Source organism: Sebastes fasciatus, chromosome 2 (assembly GCF_043250625.1).
Source record: "Sebastes fasciatus isolate fSebFas1 chromosome 2, fSebFas1.pri, whole genome shotgun sequence".
In the NCBI taxonomy this organism is placed as follows: domain Eukaryota; kingdom Metazoa; phylum Chordata; class Actinopteri; order Perciformes; family Sebastidae; genus Sebastes; species Sebastes fasciatus.
The window spans coordinates 4,658,911-4,675,567 of record NC_133796.1 but is presented as its reverse complement, the minus strand read 5'-3'; the positions used below and the strand labels follow the sequence as shown (position 1 = coordinate 4,675,567).

The 16,657-nt window shown below is 41.2% G+C and overlaps 1 long non-coding RNA gene across 1 annotated transcript in view; it reads right to left on the bottom strand.

The window, feature by feature from the left end:
* The window catches only part of LOC141783034 (uncharacterized), a 589,922-nt gene extending 579,388 nt beyond the window's left edge, over positions 1-10,534 (bottom strand). The window contains exon 1 of the long non-coding RNA XR_012597198.1: positions 10,249-10,534. This is a non-coding gene — a long non-coding RNA (uncharacterized LOC141783034). The remainder of the gene's footprint in view (positions 1-10,248) is intronic.
* Between the last annotated feature and the right edge of the window lie 6,123 nt (positions 10,535-16,657).

The following is a 16,657-nucleotide window of genomic DNA, read 5'->3' as shown; positions in this document are numbered from 1 at the left end:
CACCTGAAAATCTGCTCTACGCCTACACTCTGTGCAGATGCTTTTATAAACGTCCATGTGTCTGTATGTGCCATGTGTGTGTGTGTGTCTGTGTTTTCAGAGTGACAACGCGTGGGAGTTTGCAACCGAGAGGCAACATTTCCCTGCTGCATTAATGAGCCTCTCCACCGGTCTGGGGACAAGAGGAAAAACAAAAAGGATGTCTCCCACCTCTGACACATTTACCTAGATAGAGCCCTTACACAACCACACTCATTACCATCTTGTTCCGAGGGCTGTGAGACACCAAATGACGTCCTCGATCCAAAACAGGCATCGGTATGAATGGAATCAAAACTTGTTCAATAACATCCATTTAACACACTGCTGGCATTTTCCCTCTGCTGCCCTGAGTGCTCATCTCAACCTTTCTCCGAATTGAGTCGGAGGAGCGTCAGGCAAGATAAGTCATTTTACTTTCAGCCGTCTCTTCAGTGCCCTGAATCTTAATGACCACTTCTGAGGTTAGAGTGCTACATACGAGTGGGGTGGTGTAGTGCAGATTATTGCTCTTTGTGGCCTTCTCTCTGGGAAAATAATGTGTCTCTAACATCACAGTTAGAAAGCCACAGCCTGGGAACACTTCCTTAATGGACTGGAGAGGCTGAGTGTATGCACACACAGTAACTTATGTCTACTAAACTTGATAATTCAGACAATGCATGGCTCTAAGGATTGCCTACATTGGCATGGAATTTTATAGCAACCATTTGGTTTGTGGACCAACGTTTTGAAGCCTCGACTTTGGCATTTTGGCTATCACCATCTTGGATTTTTGGAGCCAGAAGTGACCATAAATTTGGACGATCAGAGGAGGGGCTAAAGAGGAGCGGGGCCCGGCGGGGCCAGGTACCGTTAGCATAGCAAACACCAGGTTGCCAGATAACACGTACGCTAGCTAGCTAGCTTGGTTACCAAGTTGTATCAGCAATTCATGTTAAGTGTGATATTAATTGGGATGCTAATTTTGGCTGGTGAGAAACATGCTTAAAATGAAATACTTACTGGAAAAAAACCAGCCGACTCCTAGAATGTCTTTCAGTATAACCGAACACTTAACAACGCCGTAATAATGATGCCGTGGTAATGACTAATCAATCACAAGGTAGCCACGCCCTAAAGCATACCCTGCTTTATGGTCTATTTGACTCTGAATGGGACCATAATTTCTCATAATTTTTTTCACAACATTTTAGCTTCAGTAATATAATCTCTAAAACAAAATACACATTGAGTAGGAAAATGTTTGAATGTGTTTGAAGGAGAAATCGTCAATGGTGAGTATTTCCCCTCTTGTATCAGGGAGTGCATGGCGTTAATGTCTCCCCTCAGTTACACACAGCAGTGCATTGGGGTTTCTGCAGCCTGCTCACATTGCTGCTCTCATCTGTTTTTTGTTTTGTTTTTATGCATGTGTGGGAATGTGTGAAATCTGAAAATACCTTTTGGCTCTATGGAATGATGAAGCAATGCATTCCTTATCTCTGCATTATTAGAATTGTCAAAAGGCAAATCACGAATTCTAATTTTAAAACATATATGTTTACCTTTTATGTCTCGCTGGCTTCTTTTTCATGACCATGAACTGTATGTAACTGTGTGCCCCTTAGGTTGCAGTGTAAAGTCATAATAATGTCATGATGCTATTGATGTTATTGAATTTATAGAGTTGCTCAATGGCCTTTTCTGTACAAAATGTTTTGAAGACCGCACAGAATGTGACATGAGTTCGTCATTTTGAATCTTTTGGAGGATGATGTTTTTTTGGCCCAGAACCCCTTTGTTGTTGTTGCTTTACGTCCAATGCCAACGTTATACCAACGGTAAATTGCTGGTTGTGGCGGGTGAAATCTTCAGGCCACACACCACTTTGGCAGATAGGGAAAACGCTAGAGATGAGAATAGAGAATTGGTTCTCTTTGGCTCTTAGTTTTCTGATTCCTTGGCATCTCATGCCTCTGTGACTGTTGATTGATTGTATTGATGCTTTCCGACAGTTACGCATGCACAACGACGCATACAATGTATCGTGTTTCAGTTTGTTTGCAACTGGAGCCACGGCGGAGAGAAAAAAAAAGCGCTCAACAGCATAGCGCTACTAAACCTGAGGGGACGTACCGTATGTTTTCCCTGATACTGTCACACTGTGAGCAACAAATCTGTGTTGAAATCAGCAGGAGAGTTATTAACGTTACCTGTTAGCAGTCGATGGGCAGCACAGTCCTGCATGCTTACATAACGGAGCTACTAACGTTAAAGGAGGTGCCATTGAGTTATTATTATGAGGCGTTCAAGCTCAGTAAAATGACTGTTGGTTGAAGGTAAATTACAACGTTATGATGTGTTCAAATGTAATCTCGTAATATGAAGTTTTTGCATTATAAAATAGATATTAGAGAGAGAATTATGACATGTTTAACTTCATAACAGCTTGCCAAGAATTATTTTAATCAAAGCAAATATTTAAATAATCATAATCATTTCAATTATGTGTTTTTATGCAAATAACCACTATAGAGGACAGTACCGTACTGTGTACAGTACCCTCCCTCCCCCTAAAAATAGGGCTCCCCCAGAATCTACGGTGTAATTCAAACACTGTAATTTACCATGCATATGTTTTTTTTTACGTAAAAAATATCAAATATTGAATAACATCAGATCCAAAAAAAACAAAAAAACATCATCAGATCCTTCATTTAGCGCAGATATTTCAAAAGTGGCAGATACAATTTCTGAGTGGCAGACAAAAAAAAAATACTTGGAGCGAAGGAAATTGAAAAAGTTAATTTCAGACCCTGGTTATTAAAACTCACATTTCTACAATATCTGTGAGTGACATCTGGGTTAAACATTTAATTAAGGTTAGAGAGGTTAGGGGAGGTTGTGAACAGATTCTTGGACTTGGAGAAAAGACCAATGAATATTCTTTGGTCAGGTGAATAATGGGGGTAAGATTTCACTTAAACCAGTCTAATCCTGATAAACCATGTCATTGCTGGAGTGTGTGTCCACCTAGCACTTTCTGTCAGAGAGACAGCACTGCAGCGGGGCACCTATCTCTGTAATAAAAAAAAAAGTCAGTTTGCTGCCCTACTTCCTCCAAAATAGGTCAGATCAAATCACCATAGGCCATAATCTGCATCTCCAAGCACTAATTATAAAACCCCTCCTCTCACTCTTAAGCTATTTCAATACAGAGCTGCTCTGCTGCAACATGTACAGACTGTTGCTAAATGCTTAATATATATACCAATTAAAGTGCACCTCTGTGTCTAATTTAAGGGGAAATTGTTGGCGCATGTGGGTGGTCCAGAACAAAATGCTTCAGTACTTCTCTGTGTTAACTCTGGGAACCTGAAGAAGGAAAATGAGACTGCAGATACAGAGGCTCATTAAACGGTTGGTCACAAAGATGAAAAATATAACAAAAACATTTAAATATACCTCAGTAAGATAGTGAGAGGGATGAACATGGTGTGAATCCTTGGATCAGCTGGGAGTTTCTTTCCTATTTTGTCAATAGGGGCGTGCATCTCAGACAATACACATCAATATACATGGTCCACAATCCAATTTGTACCAATATGATGTCCTGCAGTTCAAAGCCAGTTTGATGTGATTCCATTAAACTACATTGACAAAACAAGTATTTTGAAATTCTACAGTGCGTTCACTTTATTATTAATGATCATTCCATAACCTCAACCAATGGTTGCCTAAAGTTAATCATACCTTAACCATATTTTATTTGCCATTATCACAATATTTCTCTAACCTTAACCCAACCCTATTACCAGACAAGAATGTTGATATTGAAGGATTTTGCAAAACCCTGTATTCAATGATGTTATTTTACATCCAATAACAATTTTCTTTAAATTCCCACCTTCTTCATTATCTATGGTTACGGTTGTGCTTAATACAAAGGCCATCGTTAATTTGAGGTATGTAATGGGACCAGTGGGCAACTCCGTGGTCTGAGAAGTGAAGCCAATGCTGAAGTGCCTTAAACTTGCATTCTCTCTAACAGCCAGCAGGGGGCGACTCCTCTGGTTGCTAAAAGAAGTCTGATTGTATAGAAGTCTATGAGAAGATGAGCCTACTTCTCACTTGATTTATTACCTCAGTAAACATTGTAAACATGAGTTTATGGTCTCAATTGCTAGTTTCAAGTCTTCTTCAATACAGCATGATGTTTATTTAGTAAATTATGGTCCCATTTAGAGTCAGATAGACCATAAAGCAGGGGATGCTTTAGGGCGGGGCTACCTTGTGATTGACAAGTCGCTACCACAGCGTTGTCCGGTCAGGGAGTTGTCCGTGTTTTCGTCGTAGAACTTTAACCCTTTCACAGTGTGTTTTCAGTTCATGAAAGTTAAATATAACCTTTTTGGTTGCCAAAAATTGTCTTATTTAGCATTGGGTTGTACTTGGCTCCACCCTCTCGTGTCACTTCTGGTGCGAAAGACCAAGATGGCGACAACCAAAAAACCAAGATGGTGACGTCCAAAATACTGAACTTGAGGCTTCAAAACGGCAGTCCACAAACCAATGGGTGACGTCAGGGTGACTACGTCCACTTCCTATATACAGTTTATGAATGGGACCTGGACAGTGGACTCAAAGTCAACCTCCACAGCCTTACTCTCCACCTAGCTGTACGAAGGGCACATTGCATTCATTGCATTGGTACTGAGCATGGCATCAGACATAAATTGTGAAGTGCCTAATATGAACATAATACTATTAGGGATACTGGACTTGTAAATACATGTATAATGTAGAAAGCAATACAAATGTCACCACTGAATGCTAAAACTGCTGTCACTGAATGTAATCTGGGGTTTTGCAGAATTGCTAAAAATGTTATAAAGTTCTGTCTCACAATAGGTTTGACATAAACTACTAGTCGATTTGTTTGAGATCACAAAGTACACAACCAAGAGCCAAAATGTGTTTGTATCACTGTGAAATCACTGGCCTGCAAATTTGGTCTTCAAATTAGTGATACTTCATCGTAATTTTCCCTGTTGATGTCTGTCTCCTGTGGTGGCTCATGCAGCTATTTCGGAAGATTTAAAAAGAGATCTGGACTTTCTCAGGTTAAAAATACACCTCCAGATTATGTTTCTCCCAAATTCCCAAATTTACTTCGCGCGTATTTTGGGGATTCAGGGGTGGTGTTGGGCTCTTTAACAAAATCATTGCATCAGGGCATCAGGGAGTGTCAATGCAAAACTATCCAAGATCTATGTCCCTGTTACATATTTGATAGTGTTGAGGCAGGCCAGTAGAGCCCAGAGAAACAAAGATGGCCAGCCTCCAGGCTAGCAGAGTGAGACTAGATGAGAGAGAAAAACTGAGGGGAGGGTGCAGGGTGAAAGAGACGGAGGGATGTAGAAGTCAGACAGATGGGTGGTATAGCTAAACGGACAACCAAGGACGGACGGAATCAAACCAAACAAGACGACTTGTTTCAGATGGGATTTAGAGTAAAGAACAAGAACAAATGGAAACATACAGTAATTCCATGAAACATCATTGATGTCCAGGCTGAAAGAGCACAGTCTAAATCAATGGAATCAGCGGGTTTGCCAAAAGAATCTCAACCCAAGGTCCACTAGCTTTAGAATCTGTTATCATAACAAGCCGAATGTACTTAAAATGTTGTGCTATTTATACGCCTTCCCATGAGATCAGGTTGGTTTCCAAGACAACCCGTTCTCACTCAAATACCGCCGCTTGGTCAGTGCCCCTTCAGCATTGGAAACCGACGCACGGAGGCACCCTTTAGCAACAGTATGTGACATACCGGGCTTTCAACTGCCTCCAATACAAACCCACCCCCGTTGTTATTTGCTGGTTGGAGCAAGTGACGTTGTATTAATAGCGTGAGAGTCCGCTCAGGGCGGGCGGGTCAAAGAAACACAAGACTTTCAACAAGAAGACAGCTGTTCATGACCTTATCCACGGCAAGGTCATTCAATGAAAAATCAGGATTTTAATAACTTTTCATCGTTAAGGTCTTTAGATGGTCCTGACCAAATTTCTAGTCGATCTGATCAAATCTGTAAGAGGAGTTCGTAAAAGTACACAGCCTGTTATATGCCAAAAATGGCCGAAAATTGCACATTGAATTAAAAATGGCTGACTTCCTGTTGAGTTTTGGGCATACCTCCAAGAGGCTTTTTTGTGTGTCTCCACATGTTACATCTTCCTACCCAATTTCATACATGTAAGAGAAACCTGAAGGAGGGGCTAAATTTTTCAAACTTTGTAGGGGGGCGCTAGCGAGCCATTTTGCAACAACCAACCCCGAGACCCTTAAAATATAAAATTTTACACCGCGTCTGATAAGTGTGCAAAGTTCAACAACTTTTTGAGCACCTTAAGGCCCTCAAAAATACGATCATCTTTGTGAAAAAGAATAATTCCTACAGTTTCAATAGAGTCTTCGCTGCCCGACGTTGTCGTTGCTCGGGTCCTAATAAACCTGCACACAAGATGATCTCATCCTAGTAGTCAATGTGCTCGTTTCTTCTATTAATCAGCTTCTATATTTGACCATTTTCATGCCAGGAACTTGAGGATTCAGTGTTTCCTTCACAATTTTATTCTCGTCAGGCTATTGAGTAAAATCCACCCACACCACACTGGAAAGATTTCTATGGTCAAACATAAGAATTGAGATACACATAGTGTAGTCACCAGCTGTGGACAAGTGTAGACGTTTTCTGTCTCCTTTCTTGGTGAGGGGCTTTGATTTTTGAATTTTTGACATCTGACTTCATTTTCAGTTGACATGGAAGCTTTGAAGCCAAGAGAGCACTGGTCAATGTTAAGAACTCATGACTACATCTGGATGTTGTCTGGAACAAACTGTGATCAGATCTCGGCCAGGTCTAAATACAGTCCATTAAAGCTGAAATAAATTAGTCAATTAGTCGATTGACAGGAAATTAATCAACCACAATTTATAATCTATTCACCATTGAAGTATTTTTTTAAAGCAAAACCCCCAATCAGAAATACGATTAATTGATTATTTTAAGAAAATATTGTCAGCAACTAGTACGTTCATTGGGGGACTATTTTCAGAGGTGGATTAAATCACATTTTGGGGTCTTGTGAGAATTAAAAGGAGTACGAAGTGTATGTGGGAGTTCATGATAATGAAGGAACATGTCACCCAGTGCAACAGTGTGGCTCATTGATGTGTTATTAATAGTTTTTGGACAACAATGGAGCTTTATGGCACAGAGGAAGACGACATATATCAGGCAGAATCAGAACCAGCTTTATTAGACATATGTGTACGCATACAAGGAATTTCACTCTGGTTTCCGTTGCTCTCAATGACACACACAGTTCCATTAGAAATAGAGATGGATGATGTCTATATACAAGTCAAACTATCTGTAAATTGTAAACAAATAATAGTGCACATGAATAAATGTTGAATAGATATGTATGAAGTTGGTGGTACAAACTGAGATAACGTTATACCAGCTGTAAACACCCACGATAACAGATGGCCTGATAATAGCAGGTTTAATGAGGCCTAGGTGACCACTAACAAACATATCACGCATGTTTGGTAAGGATTTTCATGTCCAAGTTGCAGTCCAGATGCTTCCCAGATGTGGTTGTAAGCATTGGGACATCCAATCCAAAAAATTCAGCGAGTGGGCAGGTGATCGGTAGCTAGAGCCAAGCTAAGTAGAGGAAAAACCTTCACCATGTACAGTAAGAGGTGACAGTACTGAGGTGAACTACGATTTTGAAATATTTTTTTTAATGCTGGAATCGATATATTTGCTTCATTTGAGTCTATGTGGAGGTAGAAGGAAGTTACCGCTTTTATTGTTGTAGTCTGAGTAACGTGACGTCATATCCGTTCCGTATCCGTCGACAAAAACAAACCAGCCGGCCGCCGTGAGCCGAAATGAAAAAGCAGAAAAGGGCGGAGGGTCTTTATGGATACGACCTGCATCCTCACATGTTAAATCCAGCGTGGTAAACACTACACATCCAGTAAAGGATGGAAACACTTTGGGTTTCACACATTGCAGGAAAAGCAGAGCTAGACGTCACGGCTAAAGCTGCATGCTAACTCTGTCATGGACAGGAAACATCATCGTATCACAGTAACGTGAGGTTCAGCCGGCTGTCATTCTCATCTCCGTGGTCAAATGGGCCGACGCTACAACTGTAGAGCACCCATATACTGACATTTATGTTAAATGCATTCAAACGGCCCAGATGGAGCTGACCATGGATGCATAAAGAGCTCAGAGATTGCAACGAAGTTAGCGGAAATATACACGTTTGACTACGTCCGGTTTTCAAAATAAGGTGTTAACAAAAGGAACTGTATATAAAAAATACATATATGGAAATAAGATTGATGGATTATATTCACCAGAAGTATAAAACATTACATGTCCCTTATAAATTAAAAAGAAAATGCCACTAATTTGTGAAGGAAATGTCGTTGCTGGAAAAATGTAATAAATAATGCCTGACAATGATTGATATATTTGACTTCAGGACATCTCCGACTACATACATGCTGGAAATCAAACATTCTTACTGTATTAATTTAGATATTTTCCAAAGTAAAAGTCCCTAGAAGTGTATGATTCAACTTTTTTCCATGGCTTAGTGTTAAAAAAGTTAACAAAATCTCAATAAATCGCAATATTGAATCACAATACTTGTAGAATCACAATACTTTTAATTGCAGTACATATCGAATCGGCACCCAAGTATCGTGATAGTATCGAATCGGGAAATAGGTGAATCGTCCCAGCCATAATGATTACATATAAAATTGAATGTAACATTTAAGAAGTAATATTAACAGTACTAGTTTCGTCAGCTTTAGGAGATAGTGAGCACAAACTGTGCAGGTTGGACCTGGGCTGGGAAAGATCCTCTCGGTTGAAGGTGTTCCTCTTCTAGTGAGACGTTATTTGGAGCAGATGGATGGCTGGGTCTGCAGGGTCCATGGCAATCCTTCCTGCCCTTTTTCCTGAGCCGGGCGTCCTGTAGTGCTTGAATTGAGGGCACTGAAACACCGTCCTTTTATTTGATTCCGTGCTCTTACACCTGTTTTATCACTCTGATACTACATCGAAGCTGATCCTTTTGCTGTTCTCCTCGTCTATTTTACTCTCACGTTGTCATTTCCTGGTCTCAACAGTACTGTTTAAGGGCTCTGAAACTGAATTTTAGTTTATCATATTTTGCTGTAATGTAGGAATTGAACCTTTATACAACGGTTGCAAACATTGTGAAGCACATTAGGTAAAAAACAAACTGCTTCAGCGCGAGTATGTATTCAGATGTCCACATTTCCAATGGAGCAGGCAGTAGTGTGTTTGCTGGTGGCTGGTTTGTGTTTGTTTGGCCTTGTGCTATTCGTGGGGGAAAAGGAGGCAGCAGAGCAGGCAAGCTGCTCCCTCCACCAGGCAGATGGTGCTGGAGCTAAGATAGAGGAGGGGGGGGATGCAGAAAAGAAAGTGAGGGAGAGGTGATGGAGCAGGGTCAATATTAGGCTTGTCAAAGTTAACGCGATAATAACGTGATAACACAAAAATGCAAGGAAGTCCTTTCAGGAGATATGTTTGTTGGATTGCAGGCGATCCCGACTGACTTAACTGTCTTTCAGAGGCTCTAGTTGGTTCAGTTTAGGGCTAGAGTGAAGCTCCAGATATCATATGAGACCAGAAAATCTACGGAATCCATTGGCACCAATCGTGTCATACTAACATGTCAGGAAGGAGGTTAAATAACGCTCCAAATTTGGGCTACATTTTAGCGAAGAAAAACTGTCATGGCCATTTTCAAAGGGGTACCTTGACCTCTGACCTCCAGATATGTGAATGAAAATGGGTTCTAGGGGTACCCACGAGTCTCCCCTTTACAGACATGCCCACTTTATGATAATCACATGCAGTTTTTTGAATGCAGTATAAATGTAATTTTCGCCTATTCTAAAAATGGTGTGTTTGAATATTTCTGCATACTGGGGTCCCTAAACAGTCTTGAATTACATAAATTGGGTATCACTGTAAAGCTGAGACTCTTGTGGATCCAATGAGCCCAACTGTATTCATGTGTGATGATGTTAGTCCCCATAGGAGACATTTCATTGTAGTAAGAGACCATTTTTTTCCCCTTGACCTCACTGTATAAAATGACCTTGTGGTGACCTCTAGGATAATCACAGCCTCATGAAACTTTACAGCCACAAATTAAAGACCTAGAGCATTCAGAGGATGGATGGCTTTCCTAGCTAGAGTGACAATAAGGGGGTTTCTGAGCAGTTTACACAACAGAAGTGCTCGCCATCTAATCACCGAAAAATGCAATTCTTCTGCAGAAATCTCCAAATGTCAAAAAGTTTTTGATCCCAAATCACAGCATGGCTTTTTCTATGGTTGTCCTCAAGGTCTTGGTGTCTTAATGTGGTATTTTGAGGGATTATTGATCATTTTTTATCGTATTTTTGCGTATTAGGCAGAAATGTCAGGAAAAAAAATCTCCAATAAAAACATCTGTTTTCACTTCACATCTGTATTTACCTTGAGAATTCTTGTTAAAGACACGGATCAAACCTTTTTGCTTTTGATTTTTCTTTTTTGTATCTGTCTATCAGCAGACGTGTCTTCTGTGATCTGATTTCATAATCACACCAAACACCCGTCCCATGGAGTGAGGAGTGAGGATGGAAGGAAAGGTGGAAGGGGACAGAAAAGGAGAGATGGAGTTAGAATGTAGAGCTGATGAAGGTGGGGAGATAGAGATGTTTTGTGTGGGAGACGGCGGACTGGAGGGAATTATAGATCTCTTTGCCAATGTGAGCGGCATAGAAAGTATCTCCCCCCCCCTCCTCACTTTGGACTGCTGTTTCAATTCACTTCGCAGATGTGACGGATAACAAGGATTCAACTGTTCCCATAAGAAATATTCACTGCGATGATAAAGCAACCTGACTTTGATACGAGTACACTGTAATACTGCATGTGTATATATTGTTAGTACTGTATTATAATACATACCCGCCAACCCTCTCGATTTTCCCGGGACACTCCTGTTTTTCATCGTTCTCTTCCAGTTTCCTCCCATGGTGACGATTCTCCCTACTGTTTCCACCCGGACGACATTAGAGCTACACCAACTGTCGTTTCTTGGCGAAAGAGAGCAGACTATGCTCTCGACATAGTGCAGTTTGAGCTCATCTTTGAACGGCACTCGCCAGTTGGGTTCAGTGCACATCATGGCGTGCAGCGCCCAAAGTTGGGCTTTGCTTGACGTTGCGAAAAGCCATCGTGGCGCGACTCAAGCCGTTGGAAATAACAGGTTTCAGAGCGCAGTGGTGGCATTTTCACGTTGTGTCTGAAAGGACCTTCAGTGAGTGAGAGAAGGAGAGAGAAATGGAGAGAACTAAAATAAAAATAAATAAAAACAGATGAATATTAGTTTATACAAGAGATTCACATGTCAAGTTCACACCAGAGGGGCGAAATATTCCATTTTCCTTCCTGTGAATATATAGCAAAATTAAAAGTTAATTTTTGTTATTTTCATTGTTTAAAAGTCACCAGAATGCAGGAAACAAAGTGTCTGAAACTCAAATGTTTGGTTTAGAATCCTCCCTTTTTTTTGAGGTCTCAAGCTTGGCAAGTATGAACACTGGTGATATCATTCACAAAATTGTCATAGAAATGCAAAGACCCAAAGATGTCCATCTCCTCTAGACTGCAATATCTCAACAACCTTTGGTTTGAATTGTTGTGACATTTTGTACAGACATTCATGGTTTCCTCGTTAAATGGATCCTAATGGCTTTGGCGGTCCGCTGACATTTAGTGAATAGTTGATGGGTTGGCACGTGAAAAAATTTGGTTCACGTGTCCCACGGGATGCATCATGTAGTGCCATCATCGAGTCAAAATTTCAATTTGTCCAATACTTTCACATTGTGAACATGTTAGCATGCTTTCATTAGCATTTTACTCAGAGCACCACTGTGGATGTACAGCCTCACAGAGCTGCTGACTTTTTGGGGGAGATTAATTAACTAAGGATTTGCTGCTGTTTTTAGGCACTAAATAGTCAAACTGCATTTGTCCTTATTTAATAACAGACCGCACCGAGCTTTTGAGCAGGAGAAATGAAAGAAAAGTGACACCCACTATATGTTTCGACATTCCTATTTAGGGTTTATCACCGCAGAATGACCACAACGTCAGAGGAAATGGCGTCTGAAATTTAAGCAGAGGAGTAGTTGTAAAATCTGTGCTCCGCTCTTTCATTGGACACAGAGGGAGAGCAGTCCGGTCTCACCAAATAGCGTATGAATGACACAACAATGTGTAAGTCATTTCACGTGCAATAACAACGCTGTTGTTGCTTCTGGCGTCTCATGTGTATGCTATCATGTCCCCAAGTGTTGTTGAGTTATTGTGAAGTTACTTTAGTGGCGTTTGTGACGTGTTTTCTGTACTTCTTTTACGTTGTTTCCGTATGTATTTTACTTAGTTTACATACTTATTTTAAGTCCAACCATGATGATTTTCCTAAACCTAACTAAATGATTTTGTGTGACCGTTTCACAACTACAACGTGGCATTAAATGACGCGGAAAGCTTAAAATACGTTATCATGACAAGTAGAATATCCTTAACATGTCGTGCTATTTATACGCCTTCTAGTGAGATCAGTCCTATATATCAGTGAGGACTTGAAGTTGGTTAAAACATAGCTCAACCAATTTATTTCATTTAATATATTTATTAATTTTCAGTTTTCCCAAGGTTGTCTGCCTCCGCCAACCAGTCAAGTTGCAGTTTATATCCATGTCTATCCAAAATGTCATCACTTCATCAATTTGATGCTGTTAGACATTTGTGTGAAATTGTCATAATTAGCATATGAATTCTTGAGTTATGGCCAAACACATGTTTTGTGAGGTCACAGTGACCTTTGACCACCGAAATTGAATCAGTTCATCTTTGAGTCCAAGAGGACGTTTGTGCCAAATTTGAGGACCGGAGCGGAGGCATAATAAAACAGTATAATACAAAAATAAAAGGATATCCCCAAAACACTTTTGGACTCAGCGTGCAAACCCTCATCAGGAAAACCGCTCAAGCATAAAACTCTTGATGATTGACTCTTCAAGTGTTTCTTCGTTAGAACAACCTTAACATACTCTGGGAGCTTCAAGTGAAGAAGAAAAGAGACAATCCACTGTCACCTTCAATATTCACAAACTCATTTCACAACAGCAGCTCATTTTAACACATGCTGCTGTTGCTCCGCGAAGCAGCTGAGACACATGAGGTGTTCAGACGTCATGTGGGCCAATCACAGCCCTGACGGAGGTGTAGAGATTTTAAATATTGTCCCGTTGTTTCCTTCCTTATTCAAGAACATCGCATCAACACGGCTGGAAGCTCTTCCTTTACAGAAGCAGAAAAAGTATTTCAATAATCTGAGGGCGTAGAATGCAGCATGTGACCCCACAGGTGACCAGACAGGAGATGACTATGCAAACATATACTGCTTCTCTCACTCTCACACGTACCCAGTAAATATAGGGTCAGAAGAAGAAGAAAGAAATGTTGCGTTAGAGTTCTCCGGTATGGATGACATCCTCAGGCAGCAGCAGCAGCCCATTAATAGAATAAGGTAACCTTTTGGACTGAATAAGCTGCCGAGTGGTTTGAAAAGATGAAATGAAATGTGGCGAGTGCCGAGTTAGAGTGAGGATCAGACCCCCCCCCAGCATTTATCTATCAGTCTACTGGAGTGTGACCGTACATTACATACTGTAGTAACCCTCTTCTCTCCTCTCTTGTCTGAAGGCTAACTGCTGAAAAGCACAAAAAGAACTGTGACACACACACACACACACACACACACACACACACACACACACACACATACACACACACCAGGGCTGCCACTGGTGGTAAAAAATGTCCACTTATTGGATTTTATATTGGTGCAAGAAGTACTTAGATCTTTACTTAAAGGTTCTCTATACGATATCCAGTGCATTAATATAGCAGCAAACAGCTATTAAAGATATAGAGCAGTAATGTCTACCTGAGCAGAGAATGAAGTCTCTCTCCTCTGTTTGTGAGTTGTAATCAGAACTTCTCTGTGCTTTGTTGACATTGCCGGGCCGGCGTGCTTTTAGTGCATGTGAGCGTGCCCCACTGGCTAGCTCACGGACGCTGCTCTGCACTGCTCTCATTCGATGGTTACAGCCATCCCGACCATCACTAACCGCCATTAGGCTCGTTCGTGATGAGCCAGGCCTGCGCAGAATCGTCGCCGCGCAATGCATGCTGGTTAGATTTGTGTCCGACTTGAGGCCGATTCGCTCTGACGTCATTCACACGGGCAACGATAACCTCACGAGATCGAGGCGGCCGCAGTTTTTAGAGCCAGGCACCGCAGTCGCTCTCCACCGACTGCAAGACACAGGGCATTATGGGAAACGCCTGGCTGTCGCCTGATCAAAGAGCTGATTAGCTCTTAGTTTTGACAGCGAACACCACGTGTTGTAGAAAGTCAGAACTTTCTGTGTAATTGTAATATTTAACGCTAGATTGTAGGATATTAGTCTCATGTTGTGCAATGAAGGTTTCATTTGTTAACAAACACATCATGTGTGGTTGATAATAATGAGTGAGCTGCAATTGTTGAATTTATCTTTGTTAAAATGACGAGGTCTTACTGCAGAGTGGACACTCATTCAACTGCTACTGTCTCTGATAGCCGTGGTGCTCTAGTGAGAATTACAATAACTGTCTGATACTGTAAATGCTCACACTGCTACGGTCTGGAAAGGCATGTGATCCTTTGGGGAATGAAGTCTGGATGCTCACCGCCTGCCCAAAAAACACACACTGAGTAATGAATTACCAAACTGCAGCTGCAACATTCCCCCTCTAAGACACACTCTGGGTTATTTGTTTTCTTAGCAACACAGTCACAGATACATAAAACCATTTCAAGTGAAGGGGAAATTATTCATGCACATGCTAGAACGTATTTCTTTCGGTCTCTTGCTGTAACCTGATGTCGGAGGGGTGTTTAGAGATAAATGCATCTCGGTGCGAGAGAGAGTTCACAGCCGTAGTCTGCTGCAGAACCAGACACTGTTTGAGTTGGATCGGACTCACACACACACTACAGTTCAGACGGAGTAGAACACACCACTCACTTTCAAAATGTCATTTATTATACGTTATTGATTACTTGGTTGATAACCTTATCTCTGATCTGATTTATTAGACCCAACAGCGTGCTGTAGTCTTACTTTTGGATCATTTGTAATGCTGAAGATAATAGGAATGTGAAGTTATCAAAACAAATGATAATGTTGAGACTCAGGAATTAAATGTGCTCTTCTCTGGAATCACAAAAGCTGGGCTACTGTAGAAACACGGCAGACTCCATGAAGAGGAACTGCTCCCTATGTAGATATGAAGGGCTCATTCTAAGCTAACGAAAAACACAAGAAAACGCAAAGGAATCAAATTTTGTATCTGTTCAAAATGTACCTTAAAAGAAGATTTATCAAGTATTTAATACTCTTATCAACATGGGAGTGGGCAAATATGCTGCTTTATGCAAATGTATGTATATATTTATTATTGTAAATCAATTAACAACACAAAACAATGACAGATATTGTCCAGAAACCCTCACAGGTACTGCATTTAGCATTAAACAAATCATAACATGGCAAACTGGGTCTGAAATATAGAGTCTATTGAGTACCACTAAGTGGAGCCTGTTACCCAGGACAAAGCAATTCATTGTTGATGGAGATGAATTTAAGAGCCTCAAATGAGTTGAATTAAATATTGAGTTTGGAGGTTAAATTAAAAATAGATTTGTAGACTAAAGCAACACCGGCCCCTATGAATCGGATACTCTCTCGCTGGACATCATGACTAAGCTAGTGGACTCCAAGTCTACACTCTCGGATCATCTGCGACCTGCCGAGGACCAAGTCCCTAATGTCAGATGACCCAAGAAAGAAGGCCAGTGATGGACAAAACCAAATCCCTGCTCACTACAGTAACGAGCCAGCCAGTGGTTCAGTGAAGTAAGCCTACTGTTCATCTGGGGATGAGCTGTTCTAACGGACACGTCTCTCTAGAAGAGACACCCTATCTGCAAAAGTGCAACAGTTGACACAAACCACGGTAACAGTTAGCGAGGCTGTGTTAGCTGTGGGTGAATAGGCTCAGAGCTAATCTATAATGGCAGCAACAGGCTACCCCTTATAGGGACTGTTTGTAACGTCTTACACGTATAAATCATTGCGGGTCGGTGTCCCATGCGCGCTCGCGTGTGGCTACGCTGTTCAGACAAGACTCCAACACAAACTACACGGAAGCACCAAAACCGCAAAGTTCTATCTAGTGAAGCCCGTCTTGCAAAACATTGTCAACTCTTCCTGTTTCAGCCCCCCGACCGTGGTGAGAAGACACAGGGGAGACCGTAGCTTTGGTCTCCAGGGCCGGAGTCTCTGCTCCTCCAGACCAACAGAGGTTTCCCGTGTCTTGTGAAGTGACGGAGC